General features: G+C 41.4%; 1 protein-coding gene across 1 annotated transcript in view; it reads right to left on the bottom strand.

Annotated features, from left to right (window-relative positions):
- Nucleotides 1-12,540, bottom strand: part of WAPL (WAPL cohesin release factor) — a 159,860-nt gene that overhangs the window by 105,139 nt on the left and 42,181 nt on the right. The gene's annotated exons all lie outside the window — the stretch shown is intronic.

Genomic DNA, 12,540 nt, shown 5'->3' with positions numbered 1-12,540 from the left:
TTCATCTTCCTAAGATATGAAGTTTTTTTCCTTGAAGCTGCATTCTCAGCTTGTCAAGAGTGCGGAACTGTTGTTTTCATATCATCCACATGTTAGACTGTTTGACCACTGCTATGTTCCTGCTGCTGTTCTGGCTAATGAACTCAACTGAAATGAAGTACTGGTATATTTTTAAAACCTAGAATTAATGACAGACAGCAAAATGTACCATCACTGGGCTATGGAGTATCTGCTATTTCATAGTAAAGCTGGAATTTTCCGCTTTCAAAATTCTGGCCCCGGTCTCCTAAAGCCCTGCTTTCCTGTTCCCAATTCTTTAGTTGAAGCACAAGGCTTTATTCTTATAGAGGGCCAAATGGTTTTTGCTTTATTCTGCTGGTCATACACATTGCCTATTATATTTAATGTCCTTCCACGGAAGCTGGCCTAAGTGCAATGGAGAAACAATTCATTATGACACTGGAAAATCAGCTGCAAATGGTATCTGTGGGCTGGATTACAGCTGCTCCTTTGTTTCTCCAGGTGTCACACCCTTTGTTTTTAATGACAGTACTCCTGTGTTTTAATGCTCCTGGTGTAGTTTCATGAATTCTGGGGAAGGATGCTGTCAAGTCAGGAAAATGTGCCATTATTTCTGTTGGTATTTGCTGTAATTGTTACGGTGTAAACATCGGCGGTTCAAGCTCTGTAGGTAACTATCTTTTAGCAGATGAACCGGCGTAATTGGAAAAATTAGTTTTCAGATACACACAAATTAATTTGTGGTAACAAGTTGGCAGGGCAGGTAACAGTAGCAGCTTTCAGAACAAAAACCATATCGCAATTCCTGAGTTTAGTTAGATAAGTACCCTGCACAAAAGACCATCAGCATCTTTGAGTCCTACATATTCAAAAAAATGCATCAAGTGACCTCACAGTAAATATATGTCAAAATCCAGAACCAGTGCTCTAAAATGTATGTGCACTGATGATCACTAAAGGACTAAAATGTTCAGCTCCCCGTGGGTGAATATTTCTCGTAGAATGATCTCTAATATGACATCTCAATGCTGATCATTAAGGAAAACTTGCAAAACACCTTCCAGTTTGGAAACACATATATTCATAACTCTACTGACTACTAAAAATTAAGAACTCAGACCTAGTGGAATGGTTGGAGAATGCAAAAAAGCTGCTCTTTTAAAAGTCTCCCCTCTGTTATTTTTCTGTGCTCAGTGAATCATGAAGAGCCTTTTACAGTAATGTCTAATGAGCAGAAGACATTCAATAGAAGCACCATCAAAGTACCGCAAGGAAAGCCTGAGAAATAGCAGTGATTAGAAACTATTCCCAACACAGCGAATGTTAATGTTGCATTACTCTGTTGGATTTCTGGTTTTACTCAGCCTCTCAGTTCTTAAAGCCTAATTCTTATACAAAAAACATGCTCCTAAATCTTCAGCTAGTCATTCTGGGTGCTTCAGTTGCAGGCACTTTTCTGGAATGCGAATCTCAGAGTTCTGATCATCAAACCTTGAAAATCAGAGCTTTTAATAAGGCTATTTAGTATCTATTTAAAAAAAATAAAAGATGTTGCATTAAAATGAGTTTTTGGTTCACAGATTTTAAAAGAAATTATTTCTCTTCCAATCATTTATTGGAGAAAGGAGGGAAAGGGAGCTTGTGTCTCAGCTGGTTTGTTCTGGCAACTTTTTTGAAAGGCACTGGCCTATCATGAAGAGAGTTGCCGAGCTGAGATGAAAACTGGTTTTTTTTAGTATGACTCTGTTTTAAATTATACAAAGCTTTCCAAGAGAGGCTGCGTTAGCTTTCAGATTTCTGTGCTTGTGCTCAAGCTGAAGAGTAATTTGGCTTGGACCAAAATAACTTCATGGTTCAGACTGCAGCCTTTCTTTTCCCTGACTTTTATGTCGAGAACTTGAAACTACATTCTTACATCCAGACTCCTTTTACAAACCCACAAAAGCCTCATCAATGTTTGATTTAGATCACTGAAATATGGTTTGAGAGGCACAGATGTGCTGACCTGCATACTGCTGGAGGCTGAAAGAGTAATCTAGGGAAATCTCACCATATTCTTCTCTTTCCTGGCATGCTGCTTTTAGCCACTGGATATTGGGTTAGACAGACCCTTGGACTGACTCAGAATGGGCATTGTCGTACTTTTATGTTCTTAGGGCTATCTATTAAATACCAACATCTTTCTCTAATGCAATAGATTATTTAAAATAATAAATAAACAGCAACAAAAAAATCCCTCCTAAGATCTCTTGCTCTAAACTTCCGTAATGTGAGGGGATTCCAAATCCAAAGTTATGATCCTAAATAAATGACCAGACGGCAAACAGGTATTAGGGTGACACCACTGCAAGGTAGTAAGACTTTGGTTTTGAGAAAATGTGCTCATTTATGAAGAATTTAACTTAGTGGATATAATACAGTAGTAAGTAATTTAGTTAAGAATTTGAGACTCAAGAGTCTGTCAGGGACCTGAGTACCCCAATAGGTCTTAATTACCCTGACCAGCTTCACCCGACACCCCCATCAACCCCCTCTAGCCATGGGGCCAGGGGCTGCATTTAAGCTGAAGCCTGGCCCTTTGCTCACTGCCTGAGCTTATCACAGCTATGTCGGTGTGCAGCCCTGGGCCTGGCTGATCTGGGCCTGGGTACGGATATTGCCTCGCCACCTTCTGCTGCCAGCCCTGCCCGGCTGCGTGGATGTGACTGATAGCCCAGACTCTCTGCTGATCCTGAGAGCTGCCTTCCCCAGGTCTGCCGAGCTCACCTTGCTCACGTGTTATGGCATGCTGCCCTGCCTGGGGAGGCTTCTGGCCTCCTGATTTATTATCATCCTACTGGCCCCTACAAAGCAGCTGTCCTTTGCTGTTCCCTGGCATAGTCTAACAATCATATCCCAGTCTTAAATTCTTGTGTTGCTTTATTCTCAGTTCAGTTTATAATTGTTTGGTAAACTCTTTCTGCTCTGCAGGTGTTGAGCTGGAGTTGCAGTGGAACCAAATCACTTATTAAACCAGCAGAAAGTTTCTCTGGAGAGCCAGGTCCTGTAGTGTTCAAATCAGCAGAGTGAATGGGGGGAAAATACCTCCGCTGTTTTCCCATTCTAAAGCAGCTCTGGAGGTCTTATCTGGGAGCTAGAGTCTGTCAGGTAACAAGCATTGCTAGGAAGGGAATACACTTTGACATCTGTACGGTGCTTGGAAACCCTGTGGCAGAATCTTCCTTGGGCCGTTTATACTGGCTTTGCAATTGCTTTGTAAGAGGGAGCCCAGATCCTCAAGCAGTAGGAGCTGAGTTAGTACAGCCATGTTGATTTACACTATCTGAGGAACAGATCCATGATAAAAGTACAAAACTACTTAATTCTGTAAGGGTGATTAGACCTGGAAGTTTATTGTATGTGTTGTGGAATATTTATTTTGGTGAACTGTAAAACTGAGTCCTACTGCTCCTTAAATGTGAAATGTTTATGCTCAGAAAATAGGTTTGAGTTTATTTGGTATCTCTACTTAAGAATGCTGCCGCAAGATTATTTTTCGATTGTTTTTACGTAATAACCAACATGATCATTGTTGACTTGCTGTCTGCAAGATACTAGAGGACACTGAGATCTCTGCAATTACCTGATGATCCTAAGTAATTCAGATTGCTGCACAAGGATGTTTTGCTATGAACTGCCAAATGAACAGCCTTGTTCTATCGCTTTAAAAGAAATCCAAGAAAGTAACTCCACAATGAGCCAGCGAATTTGAAAACAAAAAGACTGAGCAGACTGTCAAGCATGTCCATAGTCAGGAATATAATAGCAACAGTTTGTACTGATTGCATGGTTAGGATTTTTTGAACTTACCTTCACTTAAATTTGTGGAAAAAAAAGTTACTCTATTTCTCATTACCTCTTCTCCCTTACGATCAGTTACTATAAATAAACACTGAAAAAATGTAGTACTTTCACCTCTTGTATCAAAGGCAGCAGCAATGCATTTGTTTAGTAAAATATTCTTTGTGTAGTAATGGCAAGGGTTAACTTCTTGGTTGGGTAGAGGGTTTTTTGGGGGGGAGAAAGAGAGGATGATAATTTTACTCTGTGTAAATTACATCCTGTTACTAAAGTTGCAGAATGGGGTAAATGCACACAAAGAAAATGTTTTTGTACTTGGGGGAAAAAAAGCCTCTAAATGTCCATTCTTTATTGAGGTGTTCTGCAGTCTTAAGTCCCATTGCAGAAACTGCTTAGAAAAGAGCGCATTGTCTGTCTTATGAAGAAAAGAAGTAGCTGAATCATTCACTCAGAAGTGACATAAGGCTTGTCTAAATCTGATGTCCCTCATCACAGGATCCACTTGTTTCTTATACAGGGAGACGTCAGTCGCTTCCTACTGGTGACATTCTTAAGTTTCAGTTTGTACAAGAAGGAAACTGTATGGTGGCATGCAAAATAGCTCAACGGCTGTGGAGAATCAGGCCCAGAAATTAAGCCTGTATTCAGGGATGCCTGGTTTTGATCTGTTTTTCATGTTTCAGGCATATCTGTAGCAATCTCAGAAGAGCAGAAAGAATGCAGTGCCCAGCTTTTCCTATCACATAGATGAATTCCAGGATATTCTTTCAGTGGAAAAACTCAGACATGTTTGTCTGCTGTGCTTTACTACCCAACTATGTTTTCATGATTTGCAGCATCATTTGCAAGTCATGGAAAGGAATGCCAGTTCTGTAGGGAGCAGGCAGAACTACAGAAGTGAGAAATAATAGTTTTGCTTCTGAGGATCACTGCCAGTGTCTTTTATCACTTTAGTTCATATAGGTTTGCTTTTGAGATATTTATTCATAAGGCTTTCTCTTTTGTTTTTTAAACTCTGAAAACAGTCTTCAAAAAGACATCCATGTTTCTATTAAAACAAAACCCTGAGATTCTATTGACTTCTTATTGTAACCATACTGAACTACTCACCAATTCATCACCTAAAACTTAAGCAGAGTATATTTGTTGAAGGAAATTCATGACACTACCAGAAAACAGAAGCTCGCCATGTCTGCATTACTCTCGTGCCTAGAAATGTTAGGCAAGCCAGAACATCGTAACAGCACATAATAAAAAGTCTCTGCTCCAAAGAGCTTGTTATCCAAGGATAGGGAGGCAAGAAACAGAGGCATACTGGCAGGAAAGTAGCAGGTAACAATAAGACAATATGGGTCAGTGCTGACAATACGAGCAGCAGGTTCTGTGTGCCTGCAGCCTAGCTGTTGTCAATGTCTCTCACTGCCAGTGCCACCAGCAAGAGGAACTGCATGAAGACAAGCAAATCATGCATGTTGGAAACTCTGTGCAGTGAATGATAGAAATGAGCATCACTGGCTGACAGGATGTGAGAGCTGGCAAGTCAGTGCTGTCTGAAAGATGATAAGTAAGCTGGAGATGGATAATCCATCAAGGCCCTTGGAAGTGAAGACAGCAATATCTATCTGATTTAATAGAAAAGGGGAGGTCAAAGAAGGGGATGCATGGCAGTAACAGTCAAAGCAATGGGCTGGGAGATGACAGGATCAAGATGAAAGGGGCTGAAAAGGACTGAGCTGGACACAACCACACTGGCACACTTGCATCCTGTCTGCAGCCTTGTGATAATTGCCTTGTATGTTCCATTAATTAAGGCTGGAGAAAAAAGGATGTCATAGCAACTGAAGTGAGTGAGGATCCAGAGGAGTCATTTAGCAGAGTAGGTATTAATAAAGGCCACATGGCACAGTTAAAGGAGAATATCTCTTTATTTAGAGGCCTCATGTGAACACCTGGGAAATCAGAGCCCAAGATGATGACAGGCTGGATGACAGCCCTAGAAGAAGAGTTTATAAAGAAATGAGCATATGGCTTTACACTTCTGTACATTGAGAAGCTCTGATTGTAGAACTGCAGTGGATTCTCCTTCATCTTAAACATTAGGTCTGTCTGATTTTGGACTTTGTGTGAAAAGTTTCAAGTTGCAGCCGGGAGAAACTCCTCATAATATCTCTGTTCTCAATAGTCATGACAGAATCCTGCCCAAATCTTGAACACTGTATAATCTGAGCCAAATCCTGCTCCTGCTGCAGCTGCTGTTAGTTATTTTGTCTTGGGCAGGACACTTGTCACTGAAATCTCTTACAGACTTGGCTAAAATATCCTCCCGTATTTCTAACTTGCACTGACTCTCCAAGCTGTTTTTAGAAACAATTCAAACACAAGATTTTGAAAATTCGGTGATGTTAGTGGTCAGTTTCTCCCTCCTCACCCTGCCCAAATTCCTGAAAGCAATGAACACCATGCAGACTAGAACAGCAAAGCACAGGGTACCTGCAGTAGCTGTGGGCTGCTGAGACTTCAGCTGCAGTCAGTGATAAAGCTGTCTGCTTATTAGTGCAGTAACATAATTTTCTTCCACCAGCAGACTGAATAATCATGTCCTTTATTTTTATAATTTTTCCAGAATCACTGATGGTATTTCTAGAAAGGTTAGGATTTCTATCACAAGGATGTTGTAAGACTAGACAATATGTGCCAGGAAAAATAGTTTTATAACCATCAGGGCAGTATATGCATTTTTGCGGATCATTTGAAGACAATAGCGCTATTATCTAAAGGAGAAAGATGACAATTCTTTAATATCAAATGAGACCACACTTTCTTTACCTTCTGGCTATCATGAACTATTTTTTCTCAAACCCAGGGTTTTCATTTTGATTGCTGTGTGCGGGTACAAATCGCATCTTATTGTTCCTCTCCCCTTTGTCTTTTCATCAGAGAACCGTCTGTCTCCATAACCTAACTCTATCTCACCTATCAAGATATTTCTGCAGCCCCTCCCCATAAGCTCTGGTCACTAAGTTCTTTCTACTTCAGAAGTAAATACTACATAAGCAGATGAGATTAAAACCCAAATGGTACCAATTTCTCTTCCTGTAAGCAGTACAAGCTCGTTATTAATGCTGACCAAAACCTGGCACTGCTGTCTGTCACTGGCAGATGTCACTCTAATGGCAGTCAATACTTGACTGGGGGAAAATGCTTGATGAACAGAATTTCTCTGTGATTTTACTTCTCATGCCTTCTCTACCAATAACCCTCTTTCAATCTGAGTCCTACCCTAGCTACGAAACACACTCTTCTGCTGTATCCCTGCATTAGTAAATCTTTCATAATGCCTACTTCCAGCACAGATGGCAAGGCAACGTGGAGACCACCATGTGCTGACCCCACATCTCAACCCACTGCAGACGGAGCTTCCTGTGGCACAGACCTGATTTGTTATGGGCAAGAGAGTAGCAAGGAAAGTTTCCTTTAAGTTTTGTATGTAATTACTGCCTGAAAATGGGAAGGTTGTTCTTTCTGCAATGACATAGCAAGTTTTCTATCAATTTTAAAATAGGGTTTGTCCCTGCTTACAGTAGGCACTAAACTGCACCAGCACAATCAGCTTTATCTCACACATGTGAGGAGGTCTGGAAGGGTGAGAGCTCTTACTTGGGAACTGAATGAAAGGAGGGAAGCTTCCAGCTAAAATCATTTGAGAAGAGTTTGGCTAACCAGAATTCTCTGGAGAAGGGTAGGCTTTGCACAGAAGTTAAGTAACAGGAGACAGGTAAAGAATGAATCTGAGAGCTCAGCCCACAAAACAAAGTAAGAGGGTTTTTTTGGAAGCACTGCAGATCCAACTTGGCTGATCTGGAGAGCTCTTTGACTTCTTTGTCCTCAGGCTCTGTGAGGAAGGCCAAGAGGGACAGAGGCAGGTTGACCTTTTCAAGCTACCTGGCCTTGAAGCTATAAGCCACTAGAGTAAGCTGGAAATACTACTGGGGAAATCAAGGCAGAGTACCTGTTGGATTGTGTCTTGCCATAGAGTGGCAGGCTAATGCCATGTTACAGAGCTAAATTAATACTGTGAAAACATCACTGATACAATCCTTCCATCTCAGTGGGAAAGACTTTTTTTTTTTTTTTTTAAATCTTAGGAAAAAAACCTTGTGTGTGAATGGACTTTTCTAAACCATCCTTTCTGGTCTGGCCCTTCTGTACTTAGTTCAGCCCTGGGATTCTCACTCTCCTGCTTGCTTACATGCTTACTGGCTGCACCCTGCAGTTCGTGCTATTGCTGTTCACCATAGATCTTGGCTACCCTATAAAATCAGAACTACCTATGAGGTGAATTATTCACTTCTACAGCTGTGCAGAAACCACGCTGATTTGCTTTACTGTTTTCTATTTTGTCTATTGATTTTTGGCTAGTCCCAAGAGTGTGCTCCCACAAAAGGCCATACAGAACTTTGTACTCAGTTTAACCATTTTATTTACAACAGGTGTTCTTGTCTCCATGTCCCCTTGCCAAGTTGCTCCAGGCATGAAGAAATAAATTTAATTTCTATGATTAATAGAGCACAAAGAAGATGCATATTATATGACTCTCTCCCTGCTTTGTTATTTGGGGTGCCAAAATTGCAGTATGCTGTCTGGGAACAGCTAGGAAGTGGGAGAATTCCCACCTGACAGATCTTAGCTGTTAAAAAAGGCAGAAAGAACACAGGCGGTTGCAACCAGATTTCTGTATAAAATGAGCAACCAGTTTTCACCTGCATATATAAGCAGATAAATTTGTTGCAGGTACCACTACAAAAGTAGGCCTCTGAAAACACTGAGAGAAACATGTTTTCAGATGTTACAGCCACTGAGAAGCAATACCGCACCAGATACTGAGGGCTCACCGCTTCTATACAGGAGGGACTGTGTAAGGAAGGCTGCTATGGACTCAGATTTTATAATGTCGTATTGCCTTTTGAAAGGCAGATACTGAGAATGGATAGGCTCTCAACTGAAAAATCAGTAATTCCTCCGTCTGCCCCATCACTTATAGGAAGACCTAGTGCATCTAGAGGACAAGCACATCATATTTTGAGGGTAGCATAATTATCCCCAAGATCTTTTACAGGGGTTATTGCTATCATTCTCCCTATAATAACAGGGTGGGGGCAGATCACACAACTTACTAGGCAAGCCTTAGAAACACCCAGCTTCCTTGCTTTGTGCATTCCTCATTCATGGTAACTCATATCCCAGAACTGTATCTGCACTCAAAGTAAGAGTGGGAATTTACCTTTCCCATTACTGAGTAGTCTATTCCTCTTTCCTCATGCTGGCCTTGGAAACCTAGCTAATCTTTTGGAAAATTTAAGGAAGCCCAGGTGAACTTTTGTAAATGTGTCTCAGGGACATTAATCCTTGGCTGACCATACCCCTGGTCTTCTAACTCTCCTGGCGTTTCCCCACAGCAGTCTATCTTCTAAGCAGCAAATCAGCCCACCCTCTATTCCTGCAGATTCCTAAAACCTAATTCCACACAAAGGTCCCAGCCAAAGAAGAGGACACTGTTCCTTTTCACTCATTGTGAAAGAAATCCTATGCTCATTTGAACTTAAATTAAATTTTACCCATGCATTCACTTTCCCTTGTCCTGTTAGACAGTTTTCTCAGTTTTCTGGAAGCGCCCCAGAGTCCATGATCTTTCTGCTATTTCTGCCTGTATTTTATAAAAAGCTATGAACAGAAGTTAATTATCAGTAGCAAGAGCTTGTATTGGGTCTGGCTGAGATGGAGCTGATTTTCCCCATGGTGCTGGGCTTTGTATGGCAGCTAGAAAGGTGGTGATACACACCGGTGTTCAGGCTCCCGCTGAGCAGGGCTGGCACAGCACCAGGGCTGTCTCTCCAACATTGCCCCTCACCGGTAGGCTGGGGCGGGCAAGGCCTTGGGAACAGAAATAGCCAGGACAGCTGACCCTAAGTGAGCAAAGGGTTTTTTCATACCATGTGATGCCTGCTCAGCAATGAAAGCTAAGAGAGAGGAGGATGCGGGGGTAAGGGTAGGGGGGACACATTTGTTACTATGATGTTTGTCTTCTGGAACACTGCTATGCGCACTGAAGGCCTGCTTCCTGGGAAGTGGTTGGACATCACCTGCTGATGAGAAGTAGAAAATAAATCTTGTGTTTTCCTTCGCTTCCATGCACCGCCTTTGCTTTTGCTTTATTAAACTGCCTTTATCTTAACTCATGAGTTTTTTCCATCTTATTTTCTCCCTGCCACCACCCTGCTGTCCTGCGGGGAATGGGAGTGATACAGCAGCTTGGTGGGCTCCTGGCATGCAGTTAGGGTCAACCTACCATAGAGGTGCAGGTGAAAGTCAGGACTCTCAAATTGGGAAGGATGTTCTCACCATACTTCAATGTGACAGAATTCAGAGAGATGAATTCTGGGCAGGTTTTCTTTTCTCCAGAAGTGACTGAGAGCAATTCAGACCTGGGCCATAAGTCAGGTGGGCTTCCAGTGAGTTACCCACACATCTCTGGCAGAAATATTTGAAAACTTTAGTATGAGCCAGATGGCTTTAGAAAGTACCCAGTGTCATGAATTGATACATTTTCTCCATTAAGCTTCCCAGGGAGACAACAGAGGTAAGCTTTTGGTGGAGAATAAATAAGGGAGATGTAGAGGGCAAATTTCCCTCCAGATCTATAAGTCTAGCATTCTGATAACTTTTAAGTGAAATAGCCTTACCTATTAAGAAAAACAATCACCGCTCAGTAAAATACTTTGAATTGTTCTCTCTGGTTTAGTACTGCATATAAACGAAAAGGAAATCTCAGAGAAAAAAGTTTTGTGAACAATTTGCTATTATATGTCTTTGCCTGACTTCCCAGGTGCTGCATACAGAGAATGAGATGCCTCATACTTCAAATGTTGTGCAGTTCTAGGACATGACTCCTCTCTTTCCATGGAAACTGAGGCATTGCATGTAGAATAGATCAGCTGAATTGCCTCTAGCAATTGGCTAAAACACAGGATCAGACAACTGTAATCATATGAGAACATTTCCATTGGACATGAATCTTAGTGTTAGGGTCTAATTTTCAGAAATAATTTCACCTAGCTTGCAAGTGCTTAGTATTCACAAAAGCAGGCCCCAGAAGCTAAGGAAGGGCACCAAATCAATAGCCCTCTTTGGACTAGTACCCAGTTCTTATTGGGAAAATTCTTCTCTCCTTCATACTGTATATTCTTTCATAATATACTCTCAGGAGATGCTGAACTAATGAAATTAATCTATCTTGAAAGGCATGCGTAACACCAAATCTAATGAAGCAAGAAGGTGTCTGGTTTACTTCAAAAAAAGACTACATGTATTCCATGATTTGAATACCCTGCCAAATATACTATGGGCTCTCCTAAAAATGTGAAAAATTGGAATCTTCCAGGCTAACGGTAAGTGAAATATTTTCAGTGCATTGTTATTAAGATGAGAGGAAATAATTAGAAAAATGTAATCTGTGACCCAGGGAAAAGGAAAACAAAGTACAAGCTGTATGTAAACAGACTGAGTGTTGGCATAGCAAAAACTAAAGCACAAAGCAGAAAACTAAGAGCAAACAATTAGAGTACAGAGGCAAAGAACACCTCGGATCTAGTATTTATGTCTGTCCTTGAAGACTGTGTGTCTCAAACTTTCTGTTTTATCAGTTTGGTAAGAGCAGGATGTAACTGTGTGCAACTTCTTTGAACATGAAATTCACACAAATGGGAGACCTCCCATTGCCTCCTTTCTCTGCACTTCAATCATTAAAATGAACTTCATGCTCTATTCCCTGGATGAATTTTATTTGAAGATAGTAAGAGCTTTTGCCAGTTTCACACTGTGGCTTTCTGTAATAACATCTTCTACCTTTTTAGTAGTAAAGTGCAAAATTATCTTCCAAAAAGGTTCTGTCCCTTGAAATGTCCAACACCACTGCTGGCTGCCTCATATCTACAGTGTGCTGCATGCAGGCACTGTGTGTGCAGAAACACAGCGTCATGGATCTGGAGTTTGCATCAATAGCTTTTGAAGTTCGTACCATTAATGTCACATCCACCGTTGCCCTGGTACTCATATGTCTGTTATCACACACACATAGAGAGGAAGGGAAGAGCACAGCCTAGAAAATGACCATAGAATCTCAGACACTGACAAAGCTGAAAACTGTCAGGTGATTTGCCACCTCTGGGTTCAGTTCTGCCACAGCTAGTTTAAATCTGGGTTGGTTGTGCCTACCTAACACTGCAGGGCAGGGACACTCGACGAAATGTCTCTGCCTTTCACAACAGGTCAGCTGATAATTATTTTTAAGGTCTCACAGTCTGACAGCATGTAGAATCTAAGAGGTGTCTCCTCTGGTGAATGTTCAGTGTTGTGGTGACACAAGGTAAACGCCACCTTCCTTAAATGACATCAGGGAAAGGGGATCTGCAGCACTATAGGTGAGTGACTTGGATGTAGAGGCACAGCTCCTGTTCATGCAGAAATGCAACCACTCTAACTTAAGGTTAGGTACTGCAAGTGCTAATTTAAGGAAAGGTACGTGAGAAGGGGAACCTGTGTGGAGCTGAGGGAATACAGGTCCCACCCTTACTATCACAGCCTTCTCATAAAGACTTTCCAGAAACAGTTCACACCATCTAT

This window comes from Falco rusticolus, chromosome 9 (assembly GCF_015220075.1).
Source record: "Falco rusticolus isolate bFalRus1 chromosome 9, bFalRus1.pri, whole genome shotgun sequence".
Taxonomy (NCBI): Eukaryota; Metazoa; Chordata; class Aves; order Falconiformes; family Falconidae; genus Falco; species Falco rusticolus.
Note: the sequence above shows the minus strand (reverse complement) of the source record. Positions and strands in the feature narration are given on the sequence as shown.